Below are 19398 nucleotides of genomic sequence, written 5' to 3'. Positions count from 1 at the left end.
GAGCCAGGTTTGCGGTGGGAATTCTGTAGTTCAGATGATGTCACGCCTGGGCATTGGGATTCTTTACCAGTTTCTCTGGCACTGGGAAGTTGTGTGCTCACAGCTGTGATGGCCGAGTGGTTAAGACGTTGGAGTTAAAATCCAATAGGATTCCCCTGCGCAGGTTCAAATCCTGCTCACGGCGAGGCCTGTATTGTAGCCAGTCTCTCACAGGGGCAACACCTTTGTACAACCCCTTGAGACACTCTCAATTCTCTCCCCACCCCAAGGAAATCCTGTTCTGTTCCTTTCATAGAGATCCCTGGGACACCACCTCACACTGTGTCCCTGAGGGGTCAGGCAAACTCTCAGCACCTGAACCGTCTGCCACTCACCTGGTGCCCCATAGATCAACCATAGCCCTGGTTCTGCTCCTCTCTCTAGAGTGTGAAAGGAGCCAAGTCAGCGACTCCATGGGAGCTACGGGGCTGCAGAACCAACAGAGGAAAAATAGGTGCTTGGCAGCCAGCTCCACTCGCACACTACAGGCCTTGGATCTAAAAGGGGAGTGTGACGGGGGGCAGGTTTGGTGGTCAGAATTCCTGGGTTCTATCTCCAGCCCTGGGAGGGGAGTGGGGTACAGTGGTTACAGTGTGTGTCGTGGGGGGAGCCAGGACTCCTGGGTTCTCTCCCTGGCTCTGACTCTCTCTTGTGCAATCCCTCGGCAGTTACCCAACTCGTCAGCGTGTGGGAGTGAGGGGTTGGGGCCGGGTTGCGACATGGCCCAGAGTCCTGTGCTGCCCCTTTGTTACCCAACCCGGGGCAGGGTGGGGGATGGCCTGGGAGACCCGCTAAGAAAGGCGCTTCTGGTGGGTCTGTGTGTGGGTCACGCTGCCCCCTGCTGGATAGACCCCACTAGGTCAGAACCAGTCTCAGCCCGGGTCAGACCCTGGGAGCCCAAACCCCTCTGTCACCACGGCCATGTCTATTGGTCTCCTGGAAAGGTCCATTCTCATGGGCAGCTGTCCAGTGGCAGTGAGTTCCACAGGCCTCGGCACAGGCTGTGTGGGGCAGGAGGTCCTTGTGTTGGGAGCAGTGAGAGTGAACTGTGTGCGGTTGCGTCTCTGAGCACGATTCTGAATAGTCTGGTGTGTGTGGGTGGGTGATTGTGAGTGTGGCTGGGGGTGTGATTGTTTCTCTCTTTGGGGGTGGAGCTAGCATGCCCCTCTGGGTGTGTAGTGTGTGAGTGTTCTTGGGATTGCGTGAGTCCCTTTGTGCGTCAATGTGTGTGTGTGTGTCACTTGCTGCAGGATACAAAATCCATAAAGCCACCACACACACACACACACACACACAGAGTGAGGCTCAGCCCCACCAGCAGGGGGCAGCAGGGACACACACGTCTCTCCTGGGCCAGCTTGGACAATTTCCCATCACGACCCGGCACAGTGCTGGTGCCCCCACACGGGGGTGGGCAGTGACCGGGCAGGGGGGGCAGATGTGCTGGATTCAGAAGGAAGCACTTTGGGAAAATCAGTCAAGGCCCTTAGCAGAGCTGGGACACCGACCCAGTGACCCCTGCACCACCCTGGGAGGGGAGTGGGGTCTAGTGGTCAGAGCAGGGATGGGGCTGGGCACCCGGACCCCTGGGTTCTATCCTGGCTCTGGGAGTGGAGGGTCTAGAGCAGGGGACTGGGAGCCAGGACTCCTGGCTTCCACTGGGAGACTGTTTTTCCTGTGCTCCCCTCCTAGAGATCCCAGCCCAGCTCCTAGCGGAGTGAGTGGGAGGAGGGAAGTTGCTCTCCCACTTCAGAAACATGATTCAAACCTCCCCAACCATGGGCTGTGACATCATGGAACCCCCGCTCCCCAAGGCAGACAGTGGAGGCCCCACCCCACCACAGAAGGGGGGGTTCTAATTGTACCCACAACACACCCACTCACGGTTGCAAAGAAACCCCACCCAGCCCCCTGCTAGGACAGGATCTGCTGCTCCCACCTGTTTTCTTATCACCATGAGCTGCTCCCCGCCAGGCACCACACCCCATTCACACACCTTTGGTCACTATGTTGCTCAGTGGCACTCACTGCCCAGTGACTCGGTGCAGGCACTCACAGCACGAACTCCCCACACCGGATTCTGTCCGCACGCAGAGAATTCTCTCCGCCGGGCTCCTTCGGTTCCTCTCGCTGCTCTCCGTCCTGCCGCCAGACACTGCTCATCTGCATAACCCCACCCATGGACACGTGACACCTTCTGTCGTTTTGGTCTCAAGTGAATGAGTTGCCTGCGGGGAGTGAGCACGTCACCGCACGTCACAGCCCCAGCGCATGTCACAGCCACACTCACAATCATCCCCCACACACCATAATACTCACAATCATGCTCAGAGACACAACTGCACACAGTTCACTCCCACTGCTCCAAATACAAGGACTTCCTGCCCCACACAGCATGTGCCAAGGCCTGTGGAACTCACTGCCGCTGGACAGCTACCAATGAGAATGATCCCCTCATGTTGGAACATCTGCTTGGCCCCCCACTCCCTTTCAGGGCGCGCTGTGTGGCGTGGCTGGGGATTGTGCAATGGCCCAGCACCAGGCAACGCAGAGCGGACACCACACGCCCTGCTCTGCCTCACCTGAGCTGCTCTCCAGGTGCATCGGAGCCCAGTGCCCTGCACCTTGGCACTCCTGCCCCACAGGGGGTAAGCTGCAGCCCCGCCACACTCTGCAGAGGGCGAAGGGTCAGGCCAGCCAGCCCTTGTAAGATGGAAATCACCATCGGGGTCAACGGTATGGGGGCTGCGACATACAGAGAAATAGTTGTCGTGCCGGCAGAGGGCAGCAGAGCATGCACACGCACACACACAATTGCAAACATACACGAACACATGCATGAATCCAGCCACACACACACAATTGCTAATATACACAAACACCCGCACAAATCCAGCCAACACCAACACAAGCCTGGGAGCCGGGGAGCAGAGCAGGCTGGGGCAGGGTCACTCCACTTCACACAGGAAGTAGCCAGTCCCCACACCTTCCCCACGGAGGCCTGGGGCCCCAGCCTGCTCTGCTCCCCTGGCTCCCAAGCTGGGAGGGGGAACCGCCTCACAGCACTTGCCGGCGGAGTGGCTGGGAGCCATGGGCGTGGACCAGGCTGGGGCTGGGTCACTCCACTTACCAGGCAGTGAGTGCGGGGGGGGGGGGACTGGGGCGGGGGTCATGGGGAAGAGCTGGGCAGCCCCTGCAGCAGCTCCCACCCCAGCTCACCTCCGCTCCGCCTTCACCCCTGAGTACGCTGGCGCCGCTCCACTTCTCCCGCCTCCCAGGCTTGCGGTGCCAATCAGCTGTTTAGTGCGGCAAGCCTGGGAGGGGAGGAGAATCAGAGCGGGGGGCGGCGTGCTCAGGGGAGAAGACGGAGCAGAGGTGAGCTGGGACAGGGAGCGGTTTCCCTGCACGTCCCGCCCCCCCCCATTGCTTGCTGCAGGCAGCCTTCCTCCCGCACCTCCCAGCCCCCTGCCCCAGCTCACCTCCACTCCACTGCCTCCCCTGAGTGCGATTTTTGGTGCCCCCAACCACTTGACACCCTGGGCGGCCGACTAGTTCGTCTAGTGGTTGCACCGGCCCTGGCCACTGCCTGTCAGCAGGATTCCTTCTCATCCTCAGTGAGACTAAATCTCCCCACTTAGACAGCCGGTCCGTCCGCTGCACCCCAATCCCCCATGCCTGAGCCTCCCTGCCAAAGCCCTGCATCTGGCTCCAGAGAATTAAGTCTCACATCTCACTGGGAACTCGCCTTCTTGTGCCCAGAGAATCTCGGCCCCCTCAGTAGCTGACCTGAGAAACACAGTGTCTGCAAAAGCAGCAACGAGTCGTGTGGCACCTCACAGACTAACAGACGTATTGGAGCATGAGCTTTCGTGGGTGAATCCCCACTTCGTCGGCTGCGTCAGTGTCGGCCTTTTCCAAAGAAGTGCGTGGAGGGCCTTTTCCTGTGTGACCACGTGGCTTAATGGATAAGGCGTCTGACTTCGGATCAGGCGATTGAGGGTTTGAGTCCCTTCGTGGTTGTGCTTGTGCAGTTTTACCTTTGGGCTGAAAGTCCTGCTCCCTTCAGGGCTGGAACCTCTTCTTGGCTGCTCAGGCCAATGCTCTGGCTTCAGCTAGAGCCCCAGGAAGGAGGTGGGGGGTGGGTGTCACAAAGGCTGGGGCATGAGCCCCAGGTGCTTCCAGTCTCACCTTTGCCCTTCCTGACTTGCCAAAGAAACTGGGCGGCTGCCCGGGCTAGAGTGTGGAGCAGTTTCCCTCTTCCAAGTGTGTGCCTGTCAATGTGCTGGAGGGGGGTTGCTACATGGAGCCTGGGTGTTTCTCTGCTTCTTGCCAGCTGGGGAAAAGCCTCTTGGGGTAAAATCTCCTGCCCCACTGCCAAAGTGAGCACCTTGAGTGGGAACAGTAAGAGGCCCCACCAGGGGGGCTTGCCCTGCTTTCCTACCGTCTTCTGATGTTGGCCACAGAGCATCAGCAGCCGCCCCACATGCTCCTCTGCGGGTGGCCTTCAGTGGGGGTTTGGCATGGCAGGGAGCAGGCTGGCCTGGTATCTTTGTGGCTGTCTGCTGGCCACGCATAGGCATGGTTCTCCCCTCCTCTTGCCCTGCCCTCGGTTGCTCTGTGGCTTTTAAGCTTCCCTTGGAGCTGTCAGCAACAGCTGCCTCTGCTCTAGGTGCCCAGAGGAGGAGAGGTGCTGGGCTGCAGCCTGGGAAGCCTGGCCCCGGCACTGCTTCCTTTACATGCCATGTGGGCAAGAGGAAGAGCTGCAGCTACAGGGACCAAAGTTGTGGACATCAGGTGAAGCAGCAAGAAACCCAACATCAGGTCAACCCGCAGGAATCTCTAGCCAGGCTGTTAAGTTCTAGGACCCCACCCTCTAGCGGCCAGCTGGACCAGAGACCCATCTCCAATGGGCACCAGTGACCCAGGAGGAGAAAAAAAGAAAATCACTCTAGTTCAGCCAGGGAGAGAGTAACAAAGCAGATTGAGCTCCAAGGCTTTGCAGAAAACCACCATACATGCCAGAGGTCCCACTGAGGGTACGTCTACACTACGGGACTATTCCGAATTTGCATAAACCGGTTTTGTAAAACAGATTTTATAAAATCGAGTGTGCGTGGCCACACTAAACACATTAAATCGGTGGTGTGCGTCCACGGTCCGAGGCTAGCGTCGATTTCTGGAGCATTGCACTGTGGGTAGCTACTCCGTAGCTATCCCATAGTTCCCGCAGCCTCACCCGCCTCCTCCCCGCCCTTTGAATTTCCGGGTTGAGAAATTCATTGTCGCGGGTGGTTCTGGGTAAATGTCGTCAGTCACTCCTTCCGCTGGGAAAGCAACGGCAGACAAGCATTTCATGCCTTTTTTCCCTGGATTGCCCTGGCAGATGCCATAGCATGGCAATCATGGAGCCTGTGTAGCCTTTTGTGACTGTCACCGTATGTGGACTAGATGCCGCTCACAGAGGCGATTCAGCAGCGCTACACAGCAGCATGCTTTCGCTTTTGCATGATAGCAGGGATGGTTATCAGCCATATTGCACCATCTACCATACCATAAATTGGTAATAAGATGATTGTGGCTACCAGTCCTTTTGCACTGTTCCATTTGCTGCTGTCATAAGTGCCCCTGGCTGCTCTTAGCCAGGGGCGCAAAAGCTAAAATTGGGAATGACTCCCTGAGTCAATCCCTCCTTTTTGGTATCTAAAAATAGAATCAGTCCTGCCTAGAATATGGGCAAGTCCCCTAGTCCTGCCTAGAATATGGGCAAGTGTACTAGAGAACCACTGTATCAGAGAACCAGAGAGCACAGCTGCTCTGTGTCAGATCCTGCAGAAATTATGAGCTGTATTCTATTCACAGGGGGTGCTCCTGCAACAACCCCACCTGTTGATTCCGTTCTTCCCTCAGCCTTCCTGGGCTACCATAGCATTGTCCCCCCACTTGTGTGATGAAGTAATAAAGAATGCGGGAATAAGACACAGTGATTTGTTAGTGAGATATGAGTGGAAGGCAGCCTCCAGCTGCTATGATAGTCCAGACAGGACAGTAAGGAGTGTGTAGGAGAGGAGCCCAGCATCCCTCTGCTAGTTCAGGGGCACTTGAATCTTTTCTTTACACATGAAGGGTGGGGGCTGATGGAGCTCAGCCCCCTGTTTCTATGACGATGATGGTTATCAGCCATACTGCACCATCTACCATGAAAAATTAGGACCAGGCACCCTTGATCGACCTAACAGATGCTGGTCATCATGGTTACCAGTCCTTTTGCACTGCCCCTTTTGCCAATAGGCTGATGATGAGGACGGGTACCAGTCTTATTGCACCATCACCCACCCATGGCGGGGCGAAGCAAGGAGGTTGGTGTTGAGTGCTGCAGCATCGGGTCTATCTGCAGCATTCAGTAAAGATAGGGTGACATGTTAGAGTCAAGAGAGGATTGTTTTCCCTTTCACTTCTGGGGTGGGTAGGGGGGTGTGTAAATTGCCGAGCTATGCCTGACCCACCGCGGACACTGTGTTTGACCTAGAAGCATTTGGAGCTCAGCCAAGAATGCAAATACTTTTCGGAGACTGCAGGAACTGTGGGATAGCTTGAGTCCTCCAGTCCATGAGCGTCCATTTGATTCTTGGGCTTTCCGTTACGTTTGTCACGCAGCAGTGCGCTGAGCCCCTGCTATGGCGTCTGTCTGGAGATTTTTAAAAATGATTTTGAATTTCGTCTTCTGTAACGGAGCGCTGATAGAACAGATTTGCCTGCCCTTACAGCGATCACATCCGCATGGTCCATGCGGGAGCTCTTTCTTTATTTTGATTTTTAACTGCATCGCCACCCGTGCTGATCGGAGCTCCACGCTGGGCAAACAGGAAATATTCAAAAGTTCGCGGGGCTTTTCCTGTCTACCTGGCCACTGCATCCGAGCTCAGATTGCTGTCCAGAGCGGTCAGTGGTGCACTGTGGGATAGCTCCCGGAGGCCAATACCGTCGATCAGCGTCCACACTAACCATAATCCGATATGTTAATACCGATGCTAGCGTTACTCCTCTCGTTAATGAGGAGTACAGAAACCAGTTTAAAGAGCCATTAAAATCGATATATGGTGCCTCCTAGTGTGGACGGTTGTGGCGTTAAATCGGTTTTACGCTCGTAAAACCGATTTAAACGCCTAGTGTAGACCAGGCCTGAGATTTGAACTCACATTCCAGGATTCAAAGTCCTGAGTGCTGCCCATTACACCATGGGACCTGCTGCTATTTCATTTGCTAGATCCCTGTGACTCTCATCTGGCTGGTTTGCACTCTGCACTTATTGCTTCCCTCCAGCAGCTTCCTCTCGCAGGATTCTCTCTCCTCCTCCAGTGACTGTGGGCCTGCACTATCAGATCCACGGGTCCTGCCCTGAGTCCCCGCATCCCCCTGCTTTGTCTCCATTCCCTGCAGGCTGCAAAAATGTCAGGCGAGGCCGCCCCTCCCTTCACTCGGTGCTCCCACTCATATCGGCCAGCTGCAGCCTCATCTCCTGGAACTCGGGCAGCTGTCGCTTGATCCGGTCGTACAGTCACACGCTGACTGGCTCCCCTGCCTGGATGCTCTTGTGGAAATCCCACAGGTGACACTGCAGGACTTGGCGCTGTTGGTTTTTTTAATGTTGTGGTATTACCCCGGCCACCAAAACAAAGCCACCAACTCCTCCCTCACCGACTCCCACCAATCCCCCTGGTTGCCATAGAACCCTCTGATGCTTTCCCGTTCTGCCAACACCGCCAGGCCTCACCACCCTGCCCCATTTATCTTGCAAGCTCTGGCTGTTCAGCTTCAATATCCTCTGCCCTGTGTCAGGGACAGGGGTGGCTCCAGGCACCAGCACAGCAAGCTGCGGGGGGTGGCCTGCCGATCGCTGTGAGGGTGGCAGTCAGGCTGCCTTCAGCAGGCTGCCTGCAGGAGGTCCCCCGGTAATGCAGATTAGGTGGCATGCCTGCGGGAGCTCTGCCAGTCCTGCGGCTTCAGCGGCAATTCGGTGGTGGTTATGCCGAAGGCACAGGATCGGCAGACCTCCAGCAGGCATGCCGCCGAATCCGCCTTACCAGAGGACCTCCCGCAGACATGCCGCCAAATCCCGCCTTACCAGAGGCCCTCCGGCAGGTGTTGGGATAGATCTGTATTACATTATACACTAATGTTAGATGTGTAGACAGTGTGACTAGAAAGGAGCAGTGTGACGGTGCTGCCCATGGGAGCCAGCTGAGGTCACTCAATCAGGGTGAACTGCAAACAAAACAGGGCAGACAAATCCCAAACACTGGTGGTTATTCTAATACTTAGATTTACCAACCAGCACAAAACAGCTTCTGTAGCACCTCACTGGTTACTCAGAAGTCCAAACCACACAGTTCCCTTAAAGTGCCCAGCCTCAGGCCTCCGTCCAGACACACACGTCAGATATGATGATGATTCCTGAAAATCTCATCTCATCATATAAAAGAAAAGGTTCTTCCAATCCCAAAGGATCAGCCACATACCCAGGTCCAATTATAACTTAGATCTTACCCAAAATACACGCTATAGCCAATTGTTATTAACTCAGCTAGAATTTATTAAAAAAGAAAAGAGAGAGAGTGTTGGTTAAAAGATCAATATACAGACAGACTTGAATTCAATTCTTGAGGTTCAGATGCATAGATGAGTTGAGCTTGTAGTTGCCAAAAGTCCTTTTAGAAATAGTCCAGAGGTTATAGCCCAATGTCCATATTCAGGGTGACCCCAGTCACTGACTCGGGATCTCAATCCTTATGGCTTAAGGTTTCCCCCTCTTGAAACCCAAAGCAGATCTGAGATGAAGCAGGATCATGTCCCAGGGTTCTTATACATTTCCAGCAGCCTTGCGGCCTGAGAAAACAATGGGCTCAACTCCTTCTCCCAAACATCCTGGCAATTAGCACAGGGTAATTTACCCATTAAACAGTTCAGATCCAGGTTAGCACAACCTTCAAAGAGACACAGAGACAATAATACTATTTCACTCAAGTATCATCATAAATATTAATATTCCTTTTTTCATCTTTGAATGAAAACTACAGCAATAGACAAGACTTGTTTGCTGACATCACAAGCCCTGAGCAAACATCTCCCCTTCTACCTCTAACAATGCAGACTTGCATTTCAAAGCTCTGTTCATTTACAGATCTTCCTAACCAGTCCGTAAGGTTCACCCATGGGTCAGGTCAGTGGGTGAGGTGAGTAAATTAACTCTTTCTGGCCCTGTCACCTTTCAATGAAATATTATATTATACTCATAACGTCACAGGAGGTCAGGAATAGGATAGCAGGGGCTGCGGGTCGGGAGTGAGGGCACCAGCAGAGCTGTGGGTCTGGAGGTCAGGACTGGGATGGCAGGGGCTGCGGGTCGGGAGTGAGGGGCACTGTCAGAGCTGGAGGGAGCGCAGGGCGCTGCGGGTCAGGAGTGAGGGGCACCGTCAGAGCTGGAGGGAGCGCAGGGGGCTGCGGGTCCGGAGTGAGAGGCACCAGCAGAACTGTGAGTCTGGAGGTCAGGAATGGGATGGCAGGGGCTGCGGGTCGGGACTGAGGGGAACTGCCAGAGCTGGAGGGAGCGCAGGGCGCTGAGGGTCGGGAGTGAGGGGCACCGTCAGAGCTGGAGGGAGCGCAGGGGGCTGCGGGTCGGGAGTGAGAGGCACCAGCAGAACTGTGAGTCTGGAGGTCAGGACTGTACGACTCTGGCAGGGTGGCCATTTAGAAATCTTTTCCTTGCTTTTCTTTTTCGCCTGGCCCCAGCGTTAGGACCGTTTGGGTGTTTCAGTGTGTGTGTTTTCCCATTTGGAGGCATTTGGAAGTCTGGAAGGGGAGCCGAAAGAGGAGTCTTTTTCACAAGCAAGTTGGCTTTCTGCACAGGTAGGGCCCTTGGCCGTAAAGCTTAGCTCCGTCAGTGCGTCTGCATGGGGTTCCTCCAGTGCCTCAAGGGCCCGTGCTAAACTCTCGGTGTGGGGCGTTTGGCTTGCGCCAGTCAGAGTGCCGTGCCTGCGTCTTCCCAGGGCCGGCTCCCGTGAGGGGCGCATAACTTGGGAGGAAAGGGGTAGAAGAGAAAGCAAGTGAAGCTGACTTGGAGTGGTGGTGCCCCTGGGCGGAGTGGTCCTCCTGCTCCTTCCTGTCGGAGGGGTGGGCTCGAGTGTGGGCTTGGGGGGTCTGGCTGTGGGCGGTGGGAGGATGGTGTCCAGGGAAGTCCCAAAGGTCACCCTGCGCCGGCGGAGTGTGAAGCCTCTCCCCTAGGTTGGGGGGCCGAGTATTAAGCCTTCCTCTGTGGTTTGGGCTGGGGAGCGTGATCCGGCGTCGGGTCCATTTGGGTGGAGCTGGCGGCCGGCAAGAATTCGGGCCATCAGGTCAACCCTCTGTGGACAATGGGGGCGAGCCGGCAGGCCTGCGATTTTGGCTTCACGGGTGGGCAGCTCAAGCCTGGCCTCCTATGAGCCTGGAAGGCAGCCGGCCGGGCTCACCCGTCTCCTCCCCGGGCCCAAGTTCCTTTCAGGCAGCAGGTGGGCGAGGAGCCCAGGAGGGGAGCCCAAGGAGGTGTCGGGCCTCGTCCTGCCCGGCGCCCAGCAGGGCTCTTGCCCGCTCCCGGCCCACCTGGTTTTGGCCTCTGCCACCCCTAGCAGTCAGCCAAAAGAGCAGAAGTAAGCCTCTTCCTCCCGCAGTGGCCAGCATGGGGCTTGAACCCATGACCTTGGCGTTATTAGCACCACACTCTAACCAGCTGAGCTAGCCGGCCTACGGGAAGCCTGCCCTTGCCTGACCCTTTTGGAAGGAGTCACCGGCTTTCGCGGGGAACGATGTGGCCTCCGTTATCAAATGGATGGATCAAGACGCAGCTTGCCAAGGTAGGGGAATTAGCTCAAGTGGTAGAGTGCTTGCTTCACATGTAAGAGACAGCAAGATCAATGCCCACATTCTCCAGCAGCAAGGCAGCTGTGGGACCTTCTCTTGCCCTTCTTTTAGAAGCCATGGACAGTCAGCCGGCTCAGCTCCTCCAGTGGCCTCCATCCCTCTCCCCGCTTGGCCTCCCAAAAAGCCAGCCCTTGCGGAGCACAAAGCTCTTCCACCCCGGCCCTTCTCCTCCTTGCGCTGACTGGGAGGCTGGAGACAGCTGGGGGAAGTTAGCTCAAATGGAAGAGCATGGGAGAAGTAGTCAGACCCAGACACACATTCTCCAGCCTGCTCTGCTCTGCTCTGCTCTGCTCTGCTGGGCTCTAGTGGGGGACCTGCACCTTTCTTTCTGAGCTCTCACTGGACCACAATCCCTTTCCTCCTCCCTCCCTGCTAGTCTACGCCAAGCTCATTGGCCGGGAGGGAGAGCCACTCAAATACAGAATTACTCACATCCCAGGGGTCCATGAAGGGAATGAGGAGATGGGCGGGGTGGCACGCGATACCAGCTCAGCTGAGACCGTGAGACCTCGCAGCCTCCTGATCTCAGGCAGCATGGCAGCCGTGGAGCAGAGCAGAGCACGCAGACAGCTTGGAGACAGCCAAAGCGGGGAAAGGCTGCGTTGCTCTGGAAGAGGGAGTCGGTGGCTGTCTATCCTGGTGGAGGCAGGGTCGTTTTGCTGTATGCTGGGCCAGGGAGCCTGCTAGAGTTGCTGAGCTGGGCCTGCTCCTGGCTTTGCTTGGGTTAGAGGAAAGTGGTGAAGATAAGAACGGCCCTCCTGGGTGAGACCGATGGTCCATCTAGGCCACTATCACGTCTTCTGACAGTAACCGATGCCAGGCGCTTCAGAGGCAATGGCCAGAGCAGGCAATCATCAAGTGATCTATCCCTGCGTTGTCTTCTGAAGTTTGGTGCTTGTTTCAGGGGCTAACTCTCAGCCCAGACACACTCCAGGGAGGGAGCGTTGATGTTTGTGCCGTGGAGCGTGGCTGGGACTCGGACCCCCTTCCCCAGCTCTGGGTAGCACGCCCCCCTCCCCCCCATTTCAGGCTGTGTTCTGCTTAAGGCCACAGAGCCCTTGCCTTTTTTTGCCCGGTGCCTGAGAGTCAGGCCAGCTGCGGGGAATTAGCTCAAGCGGCAGAGGCTCGCTTTGCATGCGAGAGGTAGTGGGGGCGCTGCCCGCATTCTCGAGCCTGTCGACTAAGGGCTCCTGATGAGCGTGGTGGACGGGAGAGCCGGCCATCTGACTTTTGGCCTTGCTGCCCGTAGCGGTCAGGCCGAAAAATCAAAAGCCACCCTCCCCAGGCCCACAGCCACCCAGGGGCTCCTCTGCACCATCTTGCCTCCACGAGTGCCGCATTCTGACGAGCTGAACCAGGCAAGCCACGGGAAGCTTCTCAAGGTCTTCCCCTGGTGTGGGCTTGGATGCGAAAAGCACCTGGCCGTTCATCAGCTGTTGCAAGAAGTGTGCAGAGTAGGAGTAGCGATGGGGCTGTAGCTTTCCACAGCATCTCAATTTGGGCAGCTTTCCATTCCCCTTTTCTGTGTAATGTCCCTCCCACGGGTTTCACTTGCGGAGCTGTATGACTCTGGCAGGGTGGCCATTTAGAAATCTTTTCCTTGCTTTTCTTTTTCGCCTGGCCCCAGCGTTAGGACCGTTTGGGTGTTTCAGTGTGTGTGTTTTCCCATTTGGAGGCATTTGGAAGTTTGGAAGGAGCCAAAGAGGAGTCTTTTCACAAGCAAAAGCAACAAAGAATCCTGTGGCACCTTATAGACTAACAGACGTTTTGCAGCATGAGCTCTTCGGATGCAAGTGGTGGAAATTTCAGGGGCAGGTTTATATATGCAAGCAAGAAGCAAGCTAGAGATAACGAGGTTAGTTCAATCAGGGAGGATGAGGCCCTGTTCTAGCAGTTGAGTGAAAACCAAGAGAGGAGAAACTGGTTCTGTAGTTGGCCAGCCATTCACAGTCTTTGTTTAATCCTGAGCTGATGGTGTCAATTTGCAGAGGAACTGGAGCTCAGCAGTTTCTCTTTGAAGTCTGGTCCTGAAGTTTTTGGTGCAGGATGGCCACCTTAAGATCTGCTATTGTGTGGCCAGGAGGTTGAAGTGTTCTCCTACAGGTTTTTGTATATTGCCATTCCTAATATCTGATTTGTGTCCATTTATTCTTTTCCTTAGAGACTGTCCAGTTTGGCCGATGTACATAGCAGAGGGGCATTGCTGGCATATGATGGCATATATTACATTGGTGGACGTTCAGGTGAATGAACCGGTGATGGTGTGGCTGATTTGGTTAGGTCCTGTGATGGTGTTGCTGGTGTAGATATGTGGGCAGAGTTGGCATCGAGGTTTGTTGCATGGGTTGGTTCCTGAGCTAGAGTTACTATGGTGCGGTGTGCAGTTACTGGTGAGAATATGCTTCAGGTTGGCAGGTTGTCTGTGGGCGAGGACTGGCCTGCCACCCAAGGCCTGTGAAAGTGTGGGATCATTCTCCAGGATGGGTTGTAGATCCTGATGATGCGCTGGAGGGTTTTAGCTGGGGACTGTATGTGATGGCCAGTGGAGTCCTGTTGGTTTCTCTCTTGGATTTGTCTTGCAGTAGGAGGCTTCTGGGTACACGTCTGGCTCTGTTGATCTGTCTCCTTATTTCCTCGTGCGGGTACTGTAGTTTTGAGAATGCTTGGTGGAGATTTTGTAGGTGTTGGTCTCTGTCTGTGGGGTTAGAGCAGATGCGGTTGTACCTCAGTGCTTGGCTGTAGACAATGGATCTTGTGGTGTGCCCGGGATGGAAGCTGGAGGCATGAAGGTAGGCATAGCGGTCGGTAGGTTTTTGGTATAGGGTGGTGTTAATGTGACCATCAATTATTTGCACCGTAGTGTCTAGGAAGTGGACCTCCCGTGTAGATTGGTCCAGGCTGAGGTTGATGGTGGGGTGGAAGCTGTTGAAATCGTGGTGGAATTTTTCCAGAGTCTCTTTCCCATGGGTCCAGATGATGAAGATGTCATCAATGTAGCGTAGGTAGAGAAGGGGCGTGAGTGGACGGGAGCTGAGGCAGCGTTGTTCCAGGTCAGTCATAAAAATATTGGCATATTGTGGGGCCATCCGGGTGCCCATAGCGGTGCCACTGATCTGGAGATATATATTGTCATCAAATTTGAAATAGTTGTGTCTGAGGATAAAGGCACAGAGCTCAGCAACCAGTTGTGCTGTGGCATCGTCAGGGATACTGTTCCTGACAGCTTGTATTCCATCAGCGTGTGGGATGTTGGTGTAGAGAGCCTCTACATCCATGGTGGCCAGGATGGTGTTTTCTGGAAGGTTACCAATGCATTGTAGTTGCCTCACGAAATCAGTGGTGTCACGGAGATAGCTGGGAGTGCTGGTGGCATAGGGTCTGAGTAGAGAGTCCACATATCCAGACAGTCCTTCAGTGACAGTGCCAATGCCCGAGATGATGGGGCGTCCAGGATTTCCAGGTTTGTGGATTTTGGGCAGTAGATAGAATAGCCCTGGTCGGGGCTCTAAGGGTATGTTGATTTGTTCTGGTGTTAGTGTAGGGAGTGTCCTGAGTAGATGGTGCAGTTTCTTAGTGTATTCCTCAGTGGGATCTGAGGGAAGTGGCCTGTAAAATTTGGTGTTGGAGAGTTGTCTGGCAGCCTCCTTTTGGTAGTCAGACCTGTTCATGATGATAACAGCACCTCCTTTATCAGCCTCTTTGATTATAATGTCAGGATGGTTTCTGAGGCTGTGGATGGCATTGCGTTCTGCACGACTTAGGTTATGAGGCAAGCGATGTTGTTTTTCCACAATTTCTGCCTGTGCACGTCGGCGGAAGCATTCAATGTATAGGTCCAGACTGTCATTTCGACCCTCAGGAGGAGTCCATGTGGAGTTCTTCTTTTTGTGCTGTTGGTGGGAGGGTAACTGTGTATCAGTGCGCTGTTCAGTGTTGTCCTGAAAGTATTCTTTGAGACGGAGATGACGAAAGTAGGCTTCCAGATCGCCGCAGAACTGTATCATGTTGGTGGGGGTGGCAGGGCAGAAAGAGAGTCCCCGAGATAGGACAGACGTTTCTTCTGGGCTGAGTGTGTGGTTGGATAGATTGACGATATTGCTGGGTGGGTTAGGGGTATCACGGTCGTGGCCCCATGTGGCAGGTAGGAGTTTAGACAGCTTACAGTCCTTTTTCCTTTGTAGAGAGGTGAAGTGAGTGATGTAGATCTCCTGTCTTATTTTAGTGAAGTCCGTTTGTATGGAAGTTTGGTTATTAATGAGAGTCTCCAGGTTGGAGAGCTCTTTTTTGATGTTTTCCTGTTTGCTGTACAGGAGGCTGATCAGGTGGTTCCTCAGTTTCTTTGATAGAGTATGGCATAATCTCTCACTGTGGTCTGTGTAGTATGTAGATAGCAGTGGATTTTTTACCTTTAGTCCATTTGGTATGATGTCCATCTGTTTGCATTTGGAAAGGAAGATGATGTCTGTCTGTATTTGTGCAAGTTTCTTCATGAGGTTGATGGATTTCCACTCCATACGGCTAAATGCAGTGCCTTGATGTCAAGTATCAGAGGGGTAGCCGTGTTAGTCTGGATCTGTAAATCCAGACTAACACGGCTACAAAACGTCTGTTAATCTATAAGGTGCCACAGGATTCTTTGTTGCTTTTACAGATCCAGACTAACATGGCTACCCCACTGATACTTTTCACAAGCAAGTTGGCTTTCTGCACAGGTAGGGCCCTTGGCCGTAAAGCTTAGCTCCGTCAGTGCGTCTGCATGGGGTTCCTCCAGTGCCTCAAGAGCCCATGCTAAACTCTCGGAGTGGGCGTTTGGCTTGCGCCAGTCAGAGTGCCGTGCCTGCGTCTTCCCAGGGCCGGCTCCCGTGAGGCGCATAACTTGGGAGGAAAGGGGTAGAAGAGGAAGCAAGTGAAGCTGACTTTGAGTGGTGGTGCCCTGGGCGGAGTGGTCCTCCTGCTCCTTCCTGTCGGAGGTGTGGGCTCTAGTGTGGGCTTGGGGGGTCTGGCTGTGGGCGGTGGGAGGATGGTGTCCAGGGAAGTCCCAAAGGTCACCCTGCGCCGGCGGAGTGTGAAGCCTCTCCCCTAGGTTGGGGTGCCAAGGATTAAGCCTTCCTCTGTGGCTTGGGCTGGGGAGCATGATCCGGCGTCGGGTCCATTTGGGTGGAGCTGGCGGCCGGCAAGAATTCGGGCCATCAGGTCAACCCTCTGTGGAAATGGGGGTGAGCCGGCAGGCCTGCGATTTTGGCTTCGCGGGCGGGCAGCTCAAGCCTGGCCTCCTATGAGCCTGGAAGGCAGCCGGCCGGGCTCACCCGTCTCCTCCCCGGGCCCAAGTTCCTTTCAGGCAGCAGGTGGAGCGAGGAGCCCAGGGAGGAGAGCCCAAGGAGATTTCGGGATCCTCCTCCTGCCCGGCGCCTGCACCCGCGCCCAGCAGGGCTCTTGCCCGCTCCCGGCCCACCTGGTTTTGGCCTCTGCCACCCCTAGCAGTCAGCCAAAAGACCAGAAGCCAACCTCTCCCTCCTGCACCCTGAGTGGCCAGCATAGGGCTTGAACCCATGACCTTGGCGTTATTAGCACCACGCTCTAACCAGCTGAGCTAGCCGGCCTACAGGAAACCCTCTCTTGCCTGACCCTTTTGGAAGGAGTCACCGGCTGGCGCGGGGAACGATGTGGCCTCCATTATCAAATGGATGGATCAAGACACCACCTGCCAAGGTAGGGGAATTAGCTCAAGTGGTAGAGCACTCGCTTCGCATGCGAGAGGCAGCGGGATCAATGCCCGCATTCTCCAGCAGCAAGGCAGCCACGGGGACCTTCTCTTGCCCTTCTTTTAGAAGCCATGGACAGTCAGCCGGCTCAGCTCCTCCAGTGGCCTCCATCCCTCTCCCCGCTTGGCCTCCCAAAAGGCCAGCCCTTGCGGAGCACAAAGCTCTTCCACCCCGGCCCTTCTCCCCCTTGCACTGACTGGGAGGCTGGCGACAGCTGGGGGAAGTTAGCTCAAATGGAAGAGCATGGGAGAAGTAGTCAGACCCAGACACACATTCTCCAGCCTGCTCTGCTCTGCTTTGCTCTGCTGTGCTGGGCTCTAGTGGGGGACCTGCACCTTTCTTTCTGAGCTCTCACTGGAGCACAATCCCTTTCCTCCTCCCTCCCTGCTAGTCTACACCAAGCTCATTGGCCGGGAGGGAGAGCCACTCAAATACAGAATTACTCACATCCCAGGGGTCCATGAAGGGAATGAGGAGATGGGCGGGGTGGCACGCGATACCAGCTCAGCTGAGACCGTGAGACCTCGCAGCCTCCTGATCTCAGGCAGCATGGCAGCCGTGGAGCAGAGCAGAGCACGCAGACAGCTTGGAGACAGCCAAAGCGGGGAAGGGCTGCGTTGGTCTGGAAGAGGGAGTCGGTGGCTGTCTATCCTGGCGGAGGCAGGGTCGTTTTGCAGTATGCTGGGCCAGGGGCCAGGGAGTCTGCTAGAGTTGCTGAGCTGGGCCTGCTCCTGGCTTTGCTTGGGTTAGAGGAAAGTGGTGAAGATAAGAACGGCCCTCCTGGGTGAGACCGATGGTCCATCTAGGCCACTATCCCGTCTTCTGACAGTAACCGATGCCAGGCGCTTCAGAGGCAATGGCCAGAGCAGGCAATCGTCAAGTGATCTATCCCTGCGTTGTCTTCTGAAGCTTGGTGCTTGTTTCAGGGGCTAACTCTCAGCCCAGACACACTCCACGGAGGGAGCATTGGTGTTTGTGCCGAGGAGCGTGGCTGGGACTCGGACCCCCTTCCCCAGCTCTGGGTAGCACGCCCCCCTTCCCCCCATTTCAGGCTGTGTTCTGCTTAAGGCCACAGGGCCCTTGCCTTTTTTTGCCCGGTGCCTGAGAGTCAGGCCAGCTGCGGGGAATTAGCTCAAGCGGCAGAGCGCTCGCTTTGCATGCGAGAGGTAGTGGGGGACGCTGCCCGCATTCTCTGAGCCGGTCAACTAAGGGCTCCTGATGAGCCTGGTGGACGGGAGAGCCGGCCATCTGACTTTTGGCCTGGCTGCCCGTAGCGGTCAGGCCGAAAAATCAAAAGCCATCCTCCCCAGGCCCACAGCCACCCAGGGGCTCCTCTGCACCATCTTGCCTCCACGAGTGCCACACTCTGACCAGCTGAACCAGGCAAGCCACGGGAAGCTTTTCAAGGTCTTTCCCTGGTGTGGGCTTGGATGCGAAAAGCACCTGGCCGTTCATCAGCTGTTGCAAGAAGTGTGCAGAGTAGGAGTAGCGATGGGGCTGTAGCTTTCCACAGCATCTCAATTTGGGCAGCTTTCCATTCCCCTTTTCTGTGTAATGTCCCTCCCACGGGTTTCACTTGCGGAGCTGTACGACTCTGGCAGGGTGGCCATTTAGAAATCTTTTCCTTGCTTTTCTTTTTCACCTGGCCCCAGCGTTAGGACCGTTTGGGTGTTTCAGTGTGTGTGTTTTCCCATTTGGAGGCATTTGGAAGTTTGGAAGGGGAGCCGAAAGAGGCGTCTTTTTCACAAGCAAGTTAGCTTTCTGCACAGGTAGGGCCCTTGGCCGTAAAGCTTAGCTCCATCATTGCGTCTGCATGGGGTTCCTCCAGTGCCTCAAGAGCCCGTGCTAAACTCTCGGAGTGGGCGTTTGGCTTGCACCAGTCAGAGTGCCGTGCCTGCGTCTTCCCAGGGCCGGCTCCCGTGAGGCGCGCATAACTTGGGAGGAAAGGGGTAGAAGAGGAAGCAAGTGAAGCTGACTTTGAGTGGTGGTGCCCCTGGGCGGAGTGGTCCTCCTGCCCCTTCCTGTCGGAGGTGTGGGCTCTAGTGTGGGCTTGGGGAGTCTGGCTGTGGGCAGTGGGAGGATGGTGTCCAGGGAAGTCCCAAAGGTCACCCTGCGCCGGCGGAGTGTGAAGCCTCTCCCCTAGGTTGGGGTGCCAAGGATTAAGCCTTCCTCTGTGGCTTGGGCTGGGGAGCATGATCCGGCGTCGGGTCCATTTGGGTGGAGCTGGCGGCCAGCAAGAATTCGGGCCATCAGGTCAACCCTCTGTGGACAATGGGGGTGAGCCGGCAGGCCTGCGATTTTGGCTTCGCGGGCGGGCAGCTCAAGCCTGGCCTCCTATGAGCCTGGAAGGCAGCCGGCTGGGCTCACCCGTCTCCTCCCCGGACCCAAGTTCCTTTCAGGCAGCAGGTGGAGCGAGGAGCCCAGGGAGGTTTCAGGATCCTCCTCCTGCCCGGCGCCTGCGCCCGCGCCCAGCAGGGCTCTTGCCCGCTCCCGGCCCACCTGGTTTTGGCCTCTGCCACCCCTAGCAGTCAGCCAAAAGACCAGAAGCCACACTCTCCCTCCTGCACCCTGAGTGGCCAGCATGGGGCTTGAACCCATGACCTTGGCGTTATTAGCACCACGCTCTAACCAGCTGAGCTAGCCGGCC

General features: G+C 55.7%; 5 non-coding genes across 5 annotated transcripts; 2 read left to right on the top strand and 3 right to left on the bottom strand.

Moving 5' to 3' along the window:
* The first annotated feature begins 102 nt into the window (after positions 1-102).
* Positions 103-184, top strand: TRNAL-UAA. Its single transcript has one exon. It is a non-coding gene; the product is annotated as a tRNA-Leu (tRNA).
* Positions 185-10739: 10555 nt separating this feature from the next.
* Positions 10740-10813, bottom strand: TRNAI-AAU. The gene has a single exon. It is a non-coding gene; the product is annotated as a tRNA-Ile (tRNA).
* A 5702-nt stretch (positions 10814-16515) lies between these two features.
* TRNAI-AAU lies at positions 16516-16589 on the bottom strand. The gene has a single exon. It is a non-coding gene; the product is annotated as a tRNA-Ile (tRNA).
* A 112-nt stretch (positions 16590-16701) lies between these two features.
* TRNAA-CGC lies at positions 16702-16774 on the top strand. Its single transcript has one exon. It is a non-coding gene; the product is annotated as a tRNA-Ala (tRNA).
* Positions 16775-19324: 2550 nt separating this feature from the next.
* Positions 19325-19398, bottom strand: TRNAI-AAU. The gene has a single exon. It is a non-coding gene; the product is annotated as a tRNA-Ile (tRNA).

The sequence above is a fragment of the Mauremys reevesii genome, linkage group 12, assembly GCF_016161935.1.
Source record: "Mauremys reevesii isolate NIE-2019 linkage group 12, ASM1616193v1, whole genome shotgun sequence".
NCBI lineage: Eukaryota > Metazoa > Chordata > Testudines > Geoemydidae > Mauremys > Mauremys reevesii.
The sequence above is the reverse complement of the archived record's forward strand: the minus strand, read 5'-3'. Positions and strand labels throughout refer to the sequence as shown.